Genomic DNA, 16,180 nt, shown 5'->3' with positions numbered 1-16,180 from the left:
CAACCCTGATGTGGACTTGAGAACAGTCAAAATTATGTTGGAGAAGAACACAAATATTGTCAGCTTTATTGTTGTGGTGTGGATGTTCAGTGGCAGGCTCAGTAGAAGCCAAAGTGAACCCTGATGGGATTCAACATCAGTCACCACTACTTCAGTGGAGAACACAAATACTATCAGCTTGCTTGCTGTGGTGCCGATATTCAGTGGCAGGCTCGCTTGAAGGCTGAGTCAACCCTGACGGGGACTGGAGATCAGTCACAACTACTTTAGAGGAGAACACAAATATTGTCAGCTTTCTTGCTGTGGTGCCGGATGTTCAGTGGCAGGCTTACTTGAAGGTGGAGTCAACCCTGGTGGGGATTCAACATTAGCCCCAACCTCTTTCGAGGAGAACACAAATACTGTCAGCTTTCTTACTGTGGTACTGGATGTTCAGTGGCAGGATCACTTCAAGGCAGAGTCAACCCTGAAGGGAACTCAAGATCGGTCAAAATTGCATTGGAAGATAACACAAATTGCCAGCTTTCTTCCTGTGGTACCGATGTTCAGTGGCAGGCTCATTTGAAGGTGGAGTCAACCCTGATGGGGACTCGAGATCAGTCTAAATTACTTTGGAAGAGAATCAAATACTGTCAGGTTTTTTGCTGTCATGCTGGGTGTTCAGTAGCAGGCTCATTTTAAGGCAGAATCAATTCTGAGGGAACTGGAGATCAATCTGAATTATTTTTGTTCAGTTGCAGGGTCATTAGAAGATGGAATCAACCCTGCAGGGATCTCACTTTTCCCTTCAGCATATGGGGGTAGGGAGAAAAGATCCAGGTCCCAAAGCCCTGGGTGGATAGGCATTCCTCATTGCAAATGGAGCATATGGTGGACCTGGGAAATCTCTTGGTGGAAAATCATGTGGAGAAACTCCCAACTCGATTCCTGGAGGAGGTTGGGGGCAAAGAGGTCCTCTTCTCATATCGGTAACATATGAGTAATGCTCTCTGCCAAATCCTGTATTTGGAACATCAAGTGCAGAAGGATCTTTGTGTAAAAATTTGAATTTAAACTCCATTTCAGTTAACTTTTGTCTCTTGTGAGCATTTTCTTTCCTGAAATCATTGAGGATTCCTTCAGCAGTCTGAGCTGACAACTAATTTTCATGTTCTTTTTTCTTATAAGAAATCATCTGCCCTTGATAAGAAAGAATCATTCTTTCCAACTTCTCTTCAAGATCTTTGGTTTGCTTTCTACAGTTCTCCAGCTGGTCAGTGGTATAGTTGATCTTTCTGTCTACTTTAGAAAGCTTCTCTTCATTCTCTAACTTTTTGTAAAGTCTCATTGCAGTTTCTTGATATAATTCAGTCATTACTTTAAGTTGCTGTTGAAGCTTCTGATTCTCACTTTCAAAATGTGTGTTTTCTGACTGTAAAGATGCTTGTTCAGACTGAAGATGTTTAATACGGTCTCTAAGGTCTTTCTTTGTTTTATTAATTTTGGACAACTGAATATAAATTTGGTTTCTTTCTTCTTCTAAAGTTTTTGAAGACGTATATAACTTAGCAGCATGAATCAGTTTCTTCAAAGTTCCTTTTGGAGTATCATCTAAGTAGGCACCATTTTCCAATTCATTGTTCATTTCCAGTTTCAAGTTATGATCATCCGTTCTGTCTTCTCTAAGCATAGCAGCCCAATCTTTCATCTTCAGCAAGTGTTCAGTCAGAGTCTTGATGTGATCATCTTTATCAATTACAACTTGCTCTGTGTGAACTTTGGAGTCTTCAAATGATATTTTCTGTTTATTAGGTTCACTCACTTGTTCTTTCCATACTTCAGCTTCTTGCAAAAGCTGTTTATGGCTTTCCTGAAGTTGAGAATTTTCATTCAAAGCATCTTTTATTGCTATATTCAGCTGTTCTCCATTCATTTGAAATATCCTGAAGGTCATTTTGGCTTCAGCTATTTGTGATTTGAGGAATTTTGAATGATCTTCTAGTGACTCTATCGTTTCTGAAATATCTGCCATCAGCTTATCTTGTCCAGTATGTTTAGATTTCTCTTCCTTTAACTCTTTTTCTAGATAGAATATTTCATCCTCAATTTCAGAAATGGACCTGTTAAGCTTTTCACAGGCTGCCTCCAAACTTTGTGCTTCTGCTGCCTCCTTCTCAAAGCTGTTATCCTTTAAAGATGACTCTACTTCATAGCCTTCATACTCTTTTTGAACATGCCTAGATTTTTCAAGCAGTTTACATTTTTTTCAATTAGTTCAGAAAACACTGCAACAAGCTTTTTCTCTCTTCCCACATAAAGCCAACTCCTAACTGATCTGATACTTCTCCACAAAAAAAGGAGGATAGCAAAAAATCCAATAACACCTGCCCATATCACTAATTCCCAGGGAAAACATTAGAATTTGATATCATACCTTTTAGCAGTGCGGCCACAATCCTGGGTAGCTCCTAAAAGACCATCCGCAAATACAGCTGAGGGGTAGCTCTGGGCTCCTCCACAGCGCCAAGGCTGTTCTGGTGGTCACCGCAGTAACCCCAGCCTGTTGAGGTCACAGTAAGCACCTGGAACACATGGCCTTCAGTTTGGAACTGGAGCAGACCACTGCGGAGCTGGCTGCAGGGGGAGCTGGGGGACCCAGGAGGTAGGGGGCACTGGAAAACAGGTAGCCTTCAGTCTGGAACCTGAATCCATACATGGCAACGAGAGAGGACCACTGTGGAGTCAGCTGCGGGGGGAGCTGGGGGATGTGGAGATCCACAGGCCTCACAGGCCCACGTTGCCCACCCTGACCCCCTTGTTACACTTTACATCCTGAGGCAGTGCAGGTCTGGGCCCGATCCCCATTTAACTGTTTTATATTGGTAATATCATATTGTGTTAATTACTTTAGCTTGTTAGTAATAAAAACCTTTGTCAAGGAGAGACTGCAAATTTGTATTTCTTCAAAATTGCCTTGGCCATTATTGACATTTTGCTCTTCTATGTGAATTCTACTATCAACATATAAAGTTTCATTTAAAAAAAAGATCATTTTAGCTGTTTTTTGTTGTTTTTAGAAACAGGGTCTCACTCTGTCACCCAGGCTAGAATGCAGTGGTGCAATCATAGCTCACTACAGCCTCAAAACCCTGGACTTAAGAGATCCTCCCACCTCAGCCCTTCAGGTAGCTAGGACTACAATTGTGTGCCACCACACCAAGACATTTTGGCATTTTGAATTGCATTATATTTACAGATATTTGGGGACAAATTTCCATAGCTATGGAAATTGATTTTTTGCATCATGAAAGTAACATTTTCCCCCTTTAAGATTATCTTTTATGTCCTTCACAAATATTTTGTGATTTTCTGTTAACGTTTTGTTGTTTTGTGCATACTTTGTTTTTATTTATTTATTTATTTATTTGGTAAGAAGTTCTCTTTTATTCACAAAGTGGTGGTGGTGATGCTCAAAGGCAATCAGATTCAGAGACAGGGTCACAGCACTAATGAACTGGAACCTTCATCCACATGGTAGACCAGTCACTTAGGACAGACTGAGGAGGTGCTGCCTTTGTTGAACCCTGCACACCCACACCATCTGTCATGTCCTCGGCTCTCCCAGCTTTGAGAACCCAACTCCCATTCCTTACATGGGGTAATTTATATTGTGCCCAGGATCTTTCTTCAGAAGAAATAGCTGCCTGTCCTCATTTTTTTAACATAATGGTAATTCAGTGGGGTTGTGGGGAGAAGTTAGGGGTGGGGGTGGCTAGGGACATGGATAAAATAAGATTAGATATGTACTGAAAACTGTTAAAGCTGCGTGATGAGTACAGGGTGTTTACTTTTCTATTCTCTTTATTTTGTGTATGCTATGGTTTGAATATTTGTCCCTTCCAAAACTCATGTTGAAACAATCCCCAATGTGGCAGTATTGAGAAGTGGGGCTATTGAAAGGTAATGGAGTTGATAGACTAATGGGTTAATGGATCAATGGGTTATCATGGGAGAAGAACTGGTGGCTTTATAAGAAGAAGCAAGAGAGACCTAAGCTAGCATGTTAGCATGCTCAACTTCCCCCTATGCAGCCTCCAGACTCTAGAAAGTCCCAACCAACAAAAACCCTCACCGGATGTAGCCCTGACCTTGGACTTCTCAGCCTCCATAACTGCAAGAAATAAATTCTTTTTTAATATAAATTACTCACTTTCAGGTATTCTGCTATAAGCAACAGACTAAAACTAAGACAGTGTATGTTTCAACATCTCCATAATAAAGAGTTGAATTTGTTTGGTTTTTAGTTTTCTGGGGAAAAAAAAAGTCTGTCTTCACTTAGATGACTTAGCCTGGAGTCACCCTGGACTCAACTAGATGATGGTCCATAAGGAAGTAAAAATAAGTCGAAACTAGGCTCTCTAAAAGTGTCTTTTTAGGGCAAGGGCATGGGTTAGACAGCAGAATCACCAGAGATGCTCATCTATTCTATGCTGAGGATCTCTCCAGAGGATTTAATTTGATTGGGTGGCAAGTTCAGCATTTATCACCTGGCAGAGGTGACACCCAAAGTCTAATGGGTACAGGTTTGTGGTTCTGAACTAATCTGGTTCTGTGCTACTTGAACTGGGTTCCAAGGCAAAAACTGAGGCTTTAAAAGACAGTATTAAATCAACTGGGGAAAGAAAGTGCTACATAGACTTTAGGATCCCTGCCAATGAGAAATCATTTTGGCAATATCCATAATCAGCGGGAAGGGAGAGGGTCACCACATTATTCCAACAGGCTGCTGTGAATCATAAACCCAACAGAATGCTAGGATCAGGCAGAACATGGAACATAAAATTACTCCATCTCATACATTAATTGCCAATCCTTAAAAAATACATACTAGAAATTAAAGAAAAATTAGAGAAGTAAAACTATCTTATTAGAAAGCCAATGAAAATCTATGTAAACAACAGATCAAAAGACGATGATTTTGGAGATCTGAATGCTGTAAATTCATAGAAATGTAAATACGGTAATATAGACGTTTTCACTAAATCCTAGTATGCCAGACCTAGAGAATGCAACTCAAAGCTTAAAAGACATAGTTTTATCTCAATGAAAGGAAGTACTACTTTATAAGAACATTTTAGCTAAAAACAGGAAAATCCTCATGCAGGGTTTAACTAGCAAATCATAAAACATAATTAAAGTAAGATGGGGTGTTTGAGAAAAAAAAATCCCAAACATTTTGAGGCTGACATCACGGAAGTCATCTAAGCTTTTTAATTATGTATCAATTGGCACTACTTCCAAGGCTGAGTTGGACAGATCACCTGTGTTGCCAAATACTGCAGTTCTTAAATTTTCAAGATGTGAATAAAACCTACGAGTTACTGCTAGAATGGCTATTGATCCTTGCATATACAAAGAGTCTCCATTTCTAGAGTTAGACATGAGAATACACTTTAACCAGGGCAGAATTATGGGGCATTGTGCCATCCCAGCCACCATCCCCTGAAAACCTACCCTTCCAGCTACGTAACTGTGTAACAGCTACCACAAAATTTTACCTTAAAACAGCATCCAATTTGTTTCATCATTTTACAAGTCACGAATCTGAGAAGGGCTCAGCTAGGTGAGCCTTCTGCTCAATGTGTCATCAACTGGGGTCACTCGTGCTATTCAGCTGGTGGCTGGGCTAGGCCAGAGTGTCCATGATTCTTCTTTCATGCACCTGATGTCTCAGCAGAGATTGCAAAAGGCTGGGTTCTGCTGAGCCTCTCTCCCTCCTTATGTAATATCAGGGTCTCTCCACATATTTACTTCATCAGAGTAGTTAGACTTCTTATCTGACAGCTGATTTAAGATCAGGTGCCAAGAACAGAGGAAGCTGTCAGACCTCTTAAAATTCAGGTTCACTACTGGCATCATGTCACTTCTGTTGTACTATGCTGATCAAAGAAATCCAGACAATCTCAGATTTAAAGGGAGAAGAAATGGATCTCTCAAAGGCAGCAGTTTTAAATAACTTGAGGCCATCTTTAATTCACCACAGATGCCCTTAAAAAAAAAAAAACTGTCAGGAACTGAAAGATATCCCCGTCTGCATTTAAGGAAACCCAGAACAAAACTTTCCTGGACTAAATTCTTTTTCAGAAAAAAAAAAAAAAAAAAAAAGATAAATAGTTCTACATACTTTAATATTCCTGTTCTTAACCCAGCAAAAAGAATATTCCCAGGCACATATGGAAGTGTTCTGTTCCTCAGCTTTCCCATATGTGTGTAGTGTATGTGTATGTCATATGGAATATGCATCCATCACATTCATGTGTTGAAATTCTCACCCCCAAGGTGATGGTGACCAGCCTGGCCAACATGGCAAAACCCAGTCTCTACTAAAAATACAAAAATTAGCTGGCTGTGATGGCAGGCACCTGCTTCGGGAAGTTGAAGCAGGAGAACTGGTTGAACCCAGGAGTGGGAGGTTGCAGTGAGCCAAGATCGTGCCACTGCACTCCAGCCTGGGTGACAGAGAAAGACTCCATTTCAAAAAAACAAAAATAAAAACAAGTCAGGCTTTCAGGAAGTGATTGAGTCATGAGGGCATTCAAGAATAGGACTGGTGCCTTATAAAAGAAGCCTGAGAGACTCCTCACCCCTTCTGCTATGTGAGGACACGACAAGAAGGTGTCATCTATGAACAAGAACACAGGCCTTCATCAGACACCAAATCTACTGGTGACTTAATCTTGGACTTTCCAGCCTCCAGAACTGTGCAAATAAATTTGTGTTTCTTATAAGCTACCCAGTCTATGGCATTTTGTTACAGCAACCCAAATAGACTAACAGAGGCATCTCTTAATACATTGCATCACATAATCATTACAAGAACTTGGCAAGCGGGGATGATTAACCCAGTGTCACATACCATGACCTGAATTTGAAGCCAGGTTTATTATGACTCTAAAGTCTACAGTCACATTACAAATGCAGTAGATAAATAAGTATTGGCAAGAATTTGAAGCAACAGGAACTCTCCTACACAGCTGAAGAAAGCATATGTTGTTGCAGTTATTACAACCAATTTGGAACACACTTATTCAAAAGCATATCTTGGGTGACCCAGTATTTCCAATACCGGATAAATTTCCTAGGGACACTCATGCACATGTACATAAGAAGATGTGCACATGTATTTGTAACTTCATTGTTAGTAACACTGAAGAAACAGGAAACAACACAAATTTCAATCAATAGTACAACAGATAGCTAAGTGGAAGTGTGTTCATATACTGGAATATGTAGAGGTGAAAACGAAACACGTGGAATAGCATGCATCCACAAGGATGAATCTTGAAAATCAAATAATAGTAATAGACACTGGGGACTCCTAAGTGGGAGGGAAAGGGGAGAGAGCTAAAAAAAAAAAAGTATCTATCAGGTACAATGTTCACTATTTAGGTGATGGGTACACTAGAAGCCCAAACCTCACCATCATGCAATATATCCCTGTATATTGGCTGAATTTTGTGTTTTGTGTTTTATCATCTTCCTTCTTCATAGTTTTATCCTCAATGTTATATTTAAACTAATATACTGTTCTTGTTTATGTTTTTAAGCTTTATACAAATGGAATCATAGGCATTTATCCATTACATATCCATGTAATGAACCTGCACGTGTACCCCTGAATCTAGAAAAAAATAAATAGTAACATGAAAAAAAACCTAAAAAGAAAAAAACAGGAAATCTAATACTGAGACACTGGAGTAAGCCAAAGATGAATCCTTAGCTAGGATTCCATTTGCATAAAGCATAAAACAGGAAAAAAAGAAGAATATGGTAGTTTAAATGCAACATAGAGGATAAAACTATGAAGAAGTAAGGTGCTCAAACACAAAATTCAGCCAGGAAGAAGAGGGGTGTGATCTGGCAAGAATACACAAGGGGCATCCAGAATATGACAGCCTTTTATGTCTTGACCAAGGTGAGAGTTTATTTCAGTGTTTTTCTTCTGACTAAAAATTCATTCTTTACACAGCTAACTATCTCAGTTGTCCTCCTACCACATTTCAGTACCCACAGCTACTTAGCCACACTGCAGTTATCTGTTGATTGCTTTCCCATCATCCATCCCAGTATGACTGGGCAGGATGAACTACTATGATTGATGTCCCTGCTCCTACACTGGCCAGCTCTCACTGAAGGTCCATTAATACGCCAGGGCAATCTGCTTTAATATGTGTTTGAAGAGCTGTTACACAAAAAGATAGGTTATTGTTTTTCTAATAAATCTCCATGAAAGAACATTTTTAACTTATTTTGGTAAAATACATTATTGTCAAGTTTTCCTTTGCATCTCACTTCATATATATATATTTTATTGCACTTTAGGTTCTGAGGCACATGTGCAGAACATGCAGGATTGTTGCATAGGTACATACATGGCAATGTGGTTTGCTGCCTCCATCCCCCATTGCCTATATCTGGCATTTCTCCCCATGTTATCCCTTCCCAACCTCCCTACCCGCACTGTCCCTCCCCTAATCCCCCCCAACAGACCCCAGGGTGTGATGCTCCCCTCCCTGTGTTCATGTGTTCTCACTGTTCAACACCCACCTATGAGTGAGAACATGCAGTGTTTTGATTTTCTGTTTTTGTGTCAGTTTGCTGAGAATGATGGTTTCCAGATTCATCCATGTCCCTACAAAGGACACAAACTCATCGTTTTTTATGGCTGCATAGTATTCCTTGGTGTATATGTGCCACATTTTCCTTGTGCATCTCATATTTTAAACCACCACTACATGCCACTGTGAGATATGTTACTTTAGGAACAAAAGACTCATCATTTCTACATAGAAAGAGCAACCATAGTCTCCACTGTAAGTAAATTTGCCTATATTTGTCATCTGTAAAAAAGCAGGAAACACATGTTTATAGCTTGATACTGCAGAGAGATATAATGAAGAGGGATGGGAATTTCACTGCCTCAAGGTTGAAAAACAAAACAGTTAGAAAAGTAACCAATGCATTTAAATAATACATTCTATTTTGCTTTATAGATATGCTAGAGCAAATAAAGATTCCTAAATTATCAAAGTTTTCTACCTCCACAAAGGAAATAAATACAATAACTAGAAAAATCCAAGTGAAATATATTTTATTTCTGCTTGTTGGCATAAAAGCAAAGGAGAAAGACTTCTTAGTGGTTTTTCCCCCTTTAACAATAAGTTAATGTCGAAATAACTGAAGAATTTAAAAATTACAATTCTCTCTCCCCTCATATCAAAGCCCTAATAGCTCTTAGTTGGACAAGAAACTATTAGGTACAAGAGAATACAAACTGTACTCCTCTTCTACAGGTCACAAAGGACGGATCTTCTCAGGATTTGGTCCTGTGCCCTCTTCTCTTCTGTCTATATTCTTGGTTGCTTTCATTTGTTCCCACAGGAAGACTGTGTCTTATATTTACCAAGAGCTTATTGGCCCAGGGCTTATAGTCCATTGAACAGCCACCTGAATGTCCTAAGATCAACACATTCCCAAATGAAAACCTCACCTTCTTTCTGACGCTGCTTTTGTATTACTCCTTTGGTGGTATCAGCTTTTCTTTACCTCGCCCCAATGTGCAATGATTCACTAAGTCTTATTGATTATACTTCTGAAATATTATTTTTAAAATATGTCTTATCATGTCCAGAGCTCACAATCTCTGGGAAGTCTAAGAGATAACATTCTAAATAAATGGCCTTTGAACCTCTAGGAACTTTCTCCCAAACTGTGCTTTTTTTTCTTAATGCTTTCTTCAAAGTTATGTTTTAGAACTCAGATCTAATCATGCTGTTTTTTCTATGTAAACAGATAAACAAAGAATTAAAAAATTGGTAGTTTGGCTGGGCACAGTGGCTCACGTCCATAATCCCAGCACTTTGGGAGATTGAGGCAGGCGGATCACAAGGTCAAGAGACTGAGACCATCCTGACCAACATGGTGAAACCCCGTCTCTACTAAAAATACAAAAATTAGCTGGACATGGTGGTGCACACCTGTAGTCCCAGCTACTCGGGAGGCTGAGGAGAATCGCTCGAACCTGGGAGGTGGAGAATGCAGTGAGCCAAGATAGTGCTACTGCACTCCAGCCTGTTGACAGAGCAAGACTCCATCTCAAAAGAAAATAAAAAAAGAATTGCTAGTTTGACATATTTCTTTTTTTAATTTTATAAATAATACATTCCCAAATCATGTGATTTTCTATTACATATGCTTAAAATAACTCTTTTCAAAGTATATAACAAAATCAAGATATATGATGAGGGTTTATGTTTGCCTTTGACAGTATTACATAGGATTCCCTAGTAACACTCATTATCATTATTAATAAAATACTACATTTCCTAAATCTTTCCTAGACAATAGGGAATATAAGTAATATAAAATCAATTCTACCATTTTGTGCCAAGCCTTGTGTGTTATCTCTAATGCTTAGAACATCCATGCAAGGATGGATTATTCCCACTTTATGCACAAGGGCATTGAGTCTTAGAGAAGTTGAACAACTTGCTCAACACTGCATTGCTAGTAAATGACCTGATGGGGATTTGAATCCAGATCTTCCTGCTCCCATTTATTATGGAATGTGTTAAAGGTTTTATAATCCAAAAGCTTAATTTATTCTTATGTCAGGTAAAATATAGCTTTTGGGCCAGGCACAGTGTCTCATGCCTATAATCCTAGCACTTTGGGAGACCGAAGCGAGTTGATCACTTGAGGTCAGGAGTTTGAAACCAGCCTGGTCAACATGGTGAAACCCTGTCTCTACTAAAAATCCAAAAAGGTTAGCCGGGTGTGGTGGTGGGCGCCTGTAATCCCAGCTACTTGGGAGGTTGAGGCAGGAGAATCATTTGTACCTGGGAGGTGGAGGTTATAGCCATATATATACATAACTTTTGAATTATAACAACATTAACACAGCAATGCCTGTCGCAGATGAGAAAATTTGTAATGTTCCCAAAAGACTATAATTTTAAAAGTTTTGATTCTCAAGGAGTGTTTTCTGCTATTTGAAACTTGATTAGAACATAGATTCATCCTGTATAGCTACTACCCTTACAATACTACAAAGGTTGATGTAGGTGAGTGTTCTAGACTAGCAGTCAGCTGTAAATATTATTGCTGACGGTTAACTAGAAACATAATATTCAATAAAGATGTTACATTACCACTAAAACTCAAAGCACAATTTTAAACTGATCTTTACTTGATGATTTTAAACTCAGAATCCTACATAAAAGAGGTATCTTTGGAAAATAATATAACCACCTATATTTTCAAATAGATTTGCACATTATTGTTTGAAATTTTGAAAAACACTGCCCTGACAAAACTTACTGTGCTCCAGTGATGAACAAGATTCTGATTCTGTACATACTGCAGTTCTCATAGTAGGAGAAGAAGAGAAAATGAAAAAAAGAAAGAAGAAGAGGGAATAAGAGAATAAAAATGAGGGGGAGGAAGAGGAAGGATGAGGAAAGAAGATAAGGAAGAAGGAGGAAAGGAAGAGGTAGAGGAAGAAGAAAAGGAATAAGTGGAAGAAGAAGAAGTAGAGAAGAAGGAAGAAGAAAAGAGGCAGGAGAATGAGAATCTGCTATGATAGTCTAACTTCAGATAACCATTTGGAATTCTGTTCACAGATCTTTGGAACACCTCCAGGTTTTTCTGAGTACTTGATTTACAGCACTGTACTAGACCCTACTTGGGGGCCAGACCCCACCCCCCAAAAAATAAACTAAGTCATCTCTTTCCCTAAATATAGACACTACCACTAGAGAGCAGACTCTATACAATAAGTTGGGGCTGGCCTCATTAGGAGTACGAAGTTCAACTTACCAAGAGTGGAAATAGAACTAATATTTGTTGAATGCCTACTAGGTTTCTGGCCTTATGTTAAGTGCTTTACATATATTTTGTTATTGCATTACTATTAAATTATTATAATAAAATTATTTTTATTTTATTGATACATAATTTTACATAGTTATAAGGTATTTGGGATATTTCGATCCATGCCTACATTGTATAATGAGCAAATCATGGTTATGGTAAGTCCATCACCTCAAACATTTACCATTTCTTTGTGCTGAGAACATTCCACATCTTCTCTATTAGTGATCTTGATATTATACAATAAATTATTGATAACTATAGTCACCCTATTGTACTATTGAAGACTAGAATTTATTCCATCTAACTGTATTTTTGTACCCATTAACTAACCTCTCTTTATCATGCTCTCCCCCTACCGTTCCCAACCTCTGATAATCATCACATTTTTAGCTCCCACATAAGAGTGAGAACATGCAATATTTGCTTTTCTGTGCCTGGCTCATTTCATATTATCATAATATTATCATAGCTATTTACAGATTGGAAAACTGACTTGGAGAGGTTAAGTAATATTCCCATGGTTGCATCCAAGTAAACAGTAGCTCAGAATTTAATCCTGCTTGGCTGTTTAAAAAAAAAATACTTTAAGTTCTAGGATACATGTGCGGAACGTGTACAGGTATACATGTGCCATGATGGTTTGCTGCACCCATCAACCCATCATCTACATTAGGTATTTATCCTAATGCTATCCCTCCCCTAGCCCCCCATCCTCCTACAGTCCCCAGTGTGTGATGTTCCCCTCCCTGTGTCCATGTGTTCACATTGTTCAATTCCCACTTATGAGTGAGAACATGTGGTGTTTGGTTTTCTGTTCCTGTGTTAGTTTGCTGAGTATTTCCAGCTTCATCCATGTCCCTGCAAAGGGGATGAACTCATTCTTTTTTATGGCTTCATACTATTCCATGGTGTATATATGCCACATTTTCTTTATTCTATCTATCACTGATGGGCATTTGGATTGGTTCCAAGTCTTTGCTATTGGGAAAAGTGCTGAAATAAACATACATGTGAATGTCTCTTTTTGGTAGAATGATTTATAATCCTTTGGGTATATACCCAGTAATGGTATTGCTGGGTCAAATGGCATTTCTGGTTCTAGATCCTTGAGGAATCACTACACTGTCTTCCACAATGGTCGAACTAATTTACACTGCCACCAGCAGTGTAAAAGCGTTCCTGTTTCTCTACATCCTCTCCAGCATCCATTGTTTCCTGACTTTTTAATGATCGCTATTCTAACTGGCATGAAATGATATCTCATTGAGGTTTTGATCTGCATTTCTCTAATGACCAGTGATGAGCTTTTCTCATATGTTTGTTGGCTGCATAAATGTCTTCTTTTGAGAAGTGTGTTCATATCCTTTGCCCACTTTTCGATGGAGTTGGGAAAACTGGCTAGCCATATGCAGAAAACTGAAACTGGATCTTTTCCTTATACCTTATATAAAAATTAATTCAAGATATATTAAAGACTTAAACATAAGACCTAAAACCATAAAAACCCTAAAAGAAAACCTAGGCAATACCATTCAGGACATAGGCATGGGCAAAGCCTTCATGACTAAAACAAAAAAAGCAATTGCAACAAAAGCCAAAATTGACAAATGGAATCTAATCAATCTAAAGGGCTTCTGTGCAGCAAAAGAAACTATCATCAGAGTGAACAGGCAACCTACAGAATGGGAGAAAATTTTTGCAAAGGATAATGGTACAGAGGACTAATATCTAGAATCTACAAAGAACTTACATTTACAAGAAAAAAACTGCTTGACTCTTTCTATGTTTATCTCCTACCTCACTGCTCTACATGTGTATGGTGTTTCTCAAGCTTCCCTTCCCCCTACTTCTCTTTTAGGAGAAGAGCTGTTGTGGGCAGAGACCAAAGTCAGTGCAACTGGGCTATGGGATTATGGAGTGAAGTTCTTAGTATAGGTCAAAGTCGCTTGTGTCTACTTTGCTTGCTGCCTTGGATTCCTTGCTTTAGCCACCCATCCTTGGCTTCTCACTTGCTCAGACTTAAGTATAGTGTGAGTAAAACTATCTGAAGAGAGGGATAGCCATGCATGCTATTGTCCATGGTCCTGAAACATCATGCACATTATAGATTGCTTCCCTAGGAAGTAGATATGACTATGGACCTGGGATAGGGACACCAAACCTAGCAGAACCAGATGTGATCCAAGGAAACTGAAGCACAGAGTTGATGGCTTAAACAGTACTGTCCAATAGAACTTTCTGCAATGATAGCAGTGTTCTAATTCTGCACTATCTAATACAGTAGCTACTAGCTACGTGTGGCTATTAGGCTCTTGAAATTTGATAAGTAGACAACTAATTGTTTAAGTTTATTTAACTTTAGCCAATTTATATTGAAATAACTACATGTGTACCATATTGGACAGCACGGGTTGGGTCATCAATATTAAGCTGTTTACTGAAAACACAAATTATTGGGCACCATGTAAGATATACTAAAATCAGAATCTCTTGGGTAAGCTCAGGTGTGTGCACTTTTAAGCAGGAAGTTCTTGTGCTTCTTGATATTTGAGAACAACTACCCTACCAGGCATTTGTGTCCACCTTCTAAAAGTTCCTACCTGTGCCCACTAATGCCTTCTATTTTTACCTCATCCTCAGGTTTGGTCCGACTCAGCATGTTTAATAGCCTGAGCCTCACTGTCAGCCTTGTCTTCAAACCTGAGACCCAGTGGCTCAGGATGGTTACAAAACTTCCACAACCTCCCCTTGAATTCCAAGATTCCTTAAAGGCCAACTTTAAGGGCACTCATGACAGGTAAAGTCTACACACCTAACTAACATTACCCTGAGCACAGTCCTCCCAAATTCATATGCTATTGGTCCTCCTCTTCCTGTGTTTTCTTCTAGTCCAAAGAAATAGGCACTTGCCTTGGTCTCTGCCTTCTTAAGCTTCCTGTCCTCACCTTAATCCCCTCTGGTTCTAGGGTTAGTTCCCACTCCTCTGCCTCAGATGAATCCTCATCTCCATAATCTCCCTCCATGGTCAAGATGTGTGAAAAGCTGTCATGACCTCTACCCTTCAGACTTTCAAATTAAGTCACCTAGACTGAGCCTCTATGTTCTGAGGAATGACCAGTTTATCTATTAATTTGGTAAATTTTTGAAACACTGATCCTCGGACTCCCAGTTCTATGTAGCTGAGTCCATTTCTCCAAGCTTCACAACTCTTCCCCTCCCAACTAATCCCATTACCCAGGGTCCAGCATGCTATACTTCAGAGTGCACCTGAATTAAAATTTTTTAATGTAATTATGACAGCCAGAGGTAAAAGATTATTTCCAGGACTGTAAATTCAATGTCTATTAAAGTTTCAGGCACATGCCTCCCCTTCACCATTCCCCAACTGCCAGTACCCATACACATGCAGACACACACCAACAACATTTACACTTGATGTAACACTTCAAAAATAATTTCCCATGTATGGTCACATTTGACTGACAGAGTGTACAGATTATTACACTAATGGTCTCTCATAAATGAAGCCTCTACCCTCAGCACCATTCCTTCTTTCATGGACCCTGGGCTTGGCCATATGACTTGCTTTGGCTAACAAGATATCAGCAAATATGACACAAGGAGAGGCTAGGCAAACACTTGCACATTGGGATTTTCCTTCATGAAATCATTGTCATTTTCATGTAAGAAACCTGGTATCCACTGCAGAAGCAGCCACAGAGAGAACTGAGGTATTCTGCTGACAGTCCCAGTTGGCTGCCATATGAGAGTAAGGCCAGCTTGGATCATCCAATTCTAGTCAAACCCCTGGATCGCTATGTCTATATGAAAGGCCCCAGGAAAGATCGACAAAAGAACTACCCAGCTGAACCCAGCCCAAATGTAAGCAAATAAATTATTGTGTTTTAAGCCATCAAGTTTTGAGATGGTCTATTATTTAGCACCAGTCAACTGATACACAAAATGACTCTGAGAGATAGACTATTCATGAGTTAGGAATATGAAGTTCAGAGAGATTAGGAAATTTATCCAAGATCCTAGGGCCAGAAAGCAGCAAAAAGAGGCCCAGAACTTCAGTCTGTCCCCAAGTTCAGCATTTCTGCACTACACTAGGCTGAATCTACACAACGTCCACTCAACTAGTAAAAGGTCACTAATAATCCTAGTACTCCAAGATCCCATTTGCTGACCTAGTTACCAACCTCCAGCACCCCTTTATTGAGAAAGAGTGTCCTCCCAGCGCCTTCCTGGCCTGCTAGTGAGTTCA

At 39.3% G+C, this 16,180-nt stretch overlaps 1 pseudogene; it reads right to left on the bottom strand.

The window, feature by feature from the left end:
• Positions 1-787: 787 nt before the first annotated feature.
• Positions 788-14,936, bottom strand: LOC105731983 (melanoma inhibitory activity protein 2-like; annotated as a pseudogene).
• Positions 14,937-16,180: the final 1,244 nt, after the last annotated feature.

Source organism: Aotus nancymaae, unplaced genomic scaffold, assembly GCF_030222135.1.
Source record: "Aotus nancymaae isolate 86718 unplaced genomic scaffold, 86718_ANA_hifiasm-v0.15.2.pri h1tg000002l, whole genome shotgun sequence".
NCBI lineage: Eukaryota > Metazoa > Chordata > Mammalia > Primates > Aotidae > Aotus > Aotus nancymaae.
Note: the sequence above shows the minus strand (reverse complement) of the source record. Positions and strands in the feature narration are given on the sequence as shown.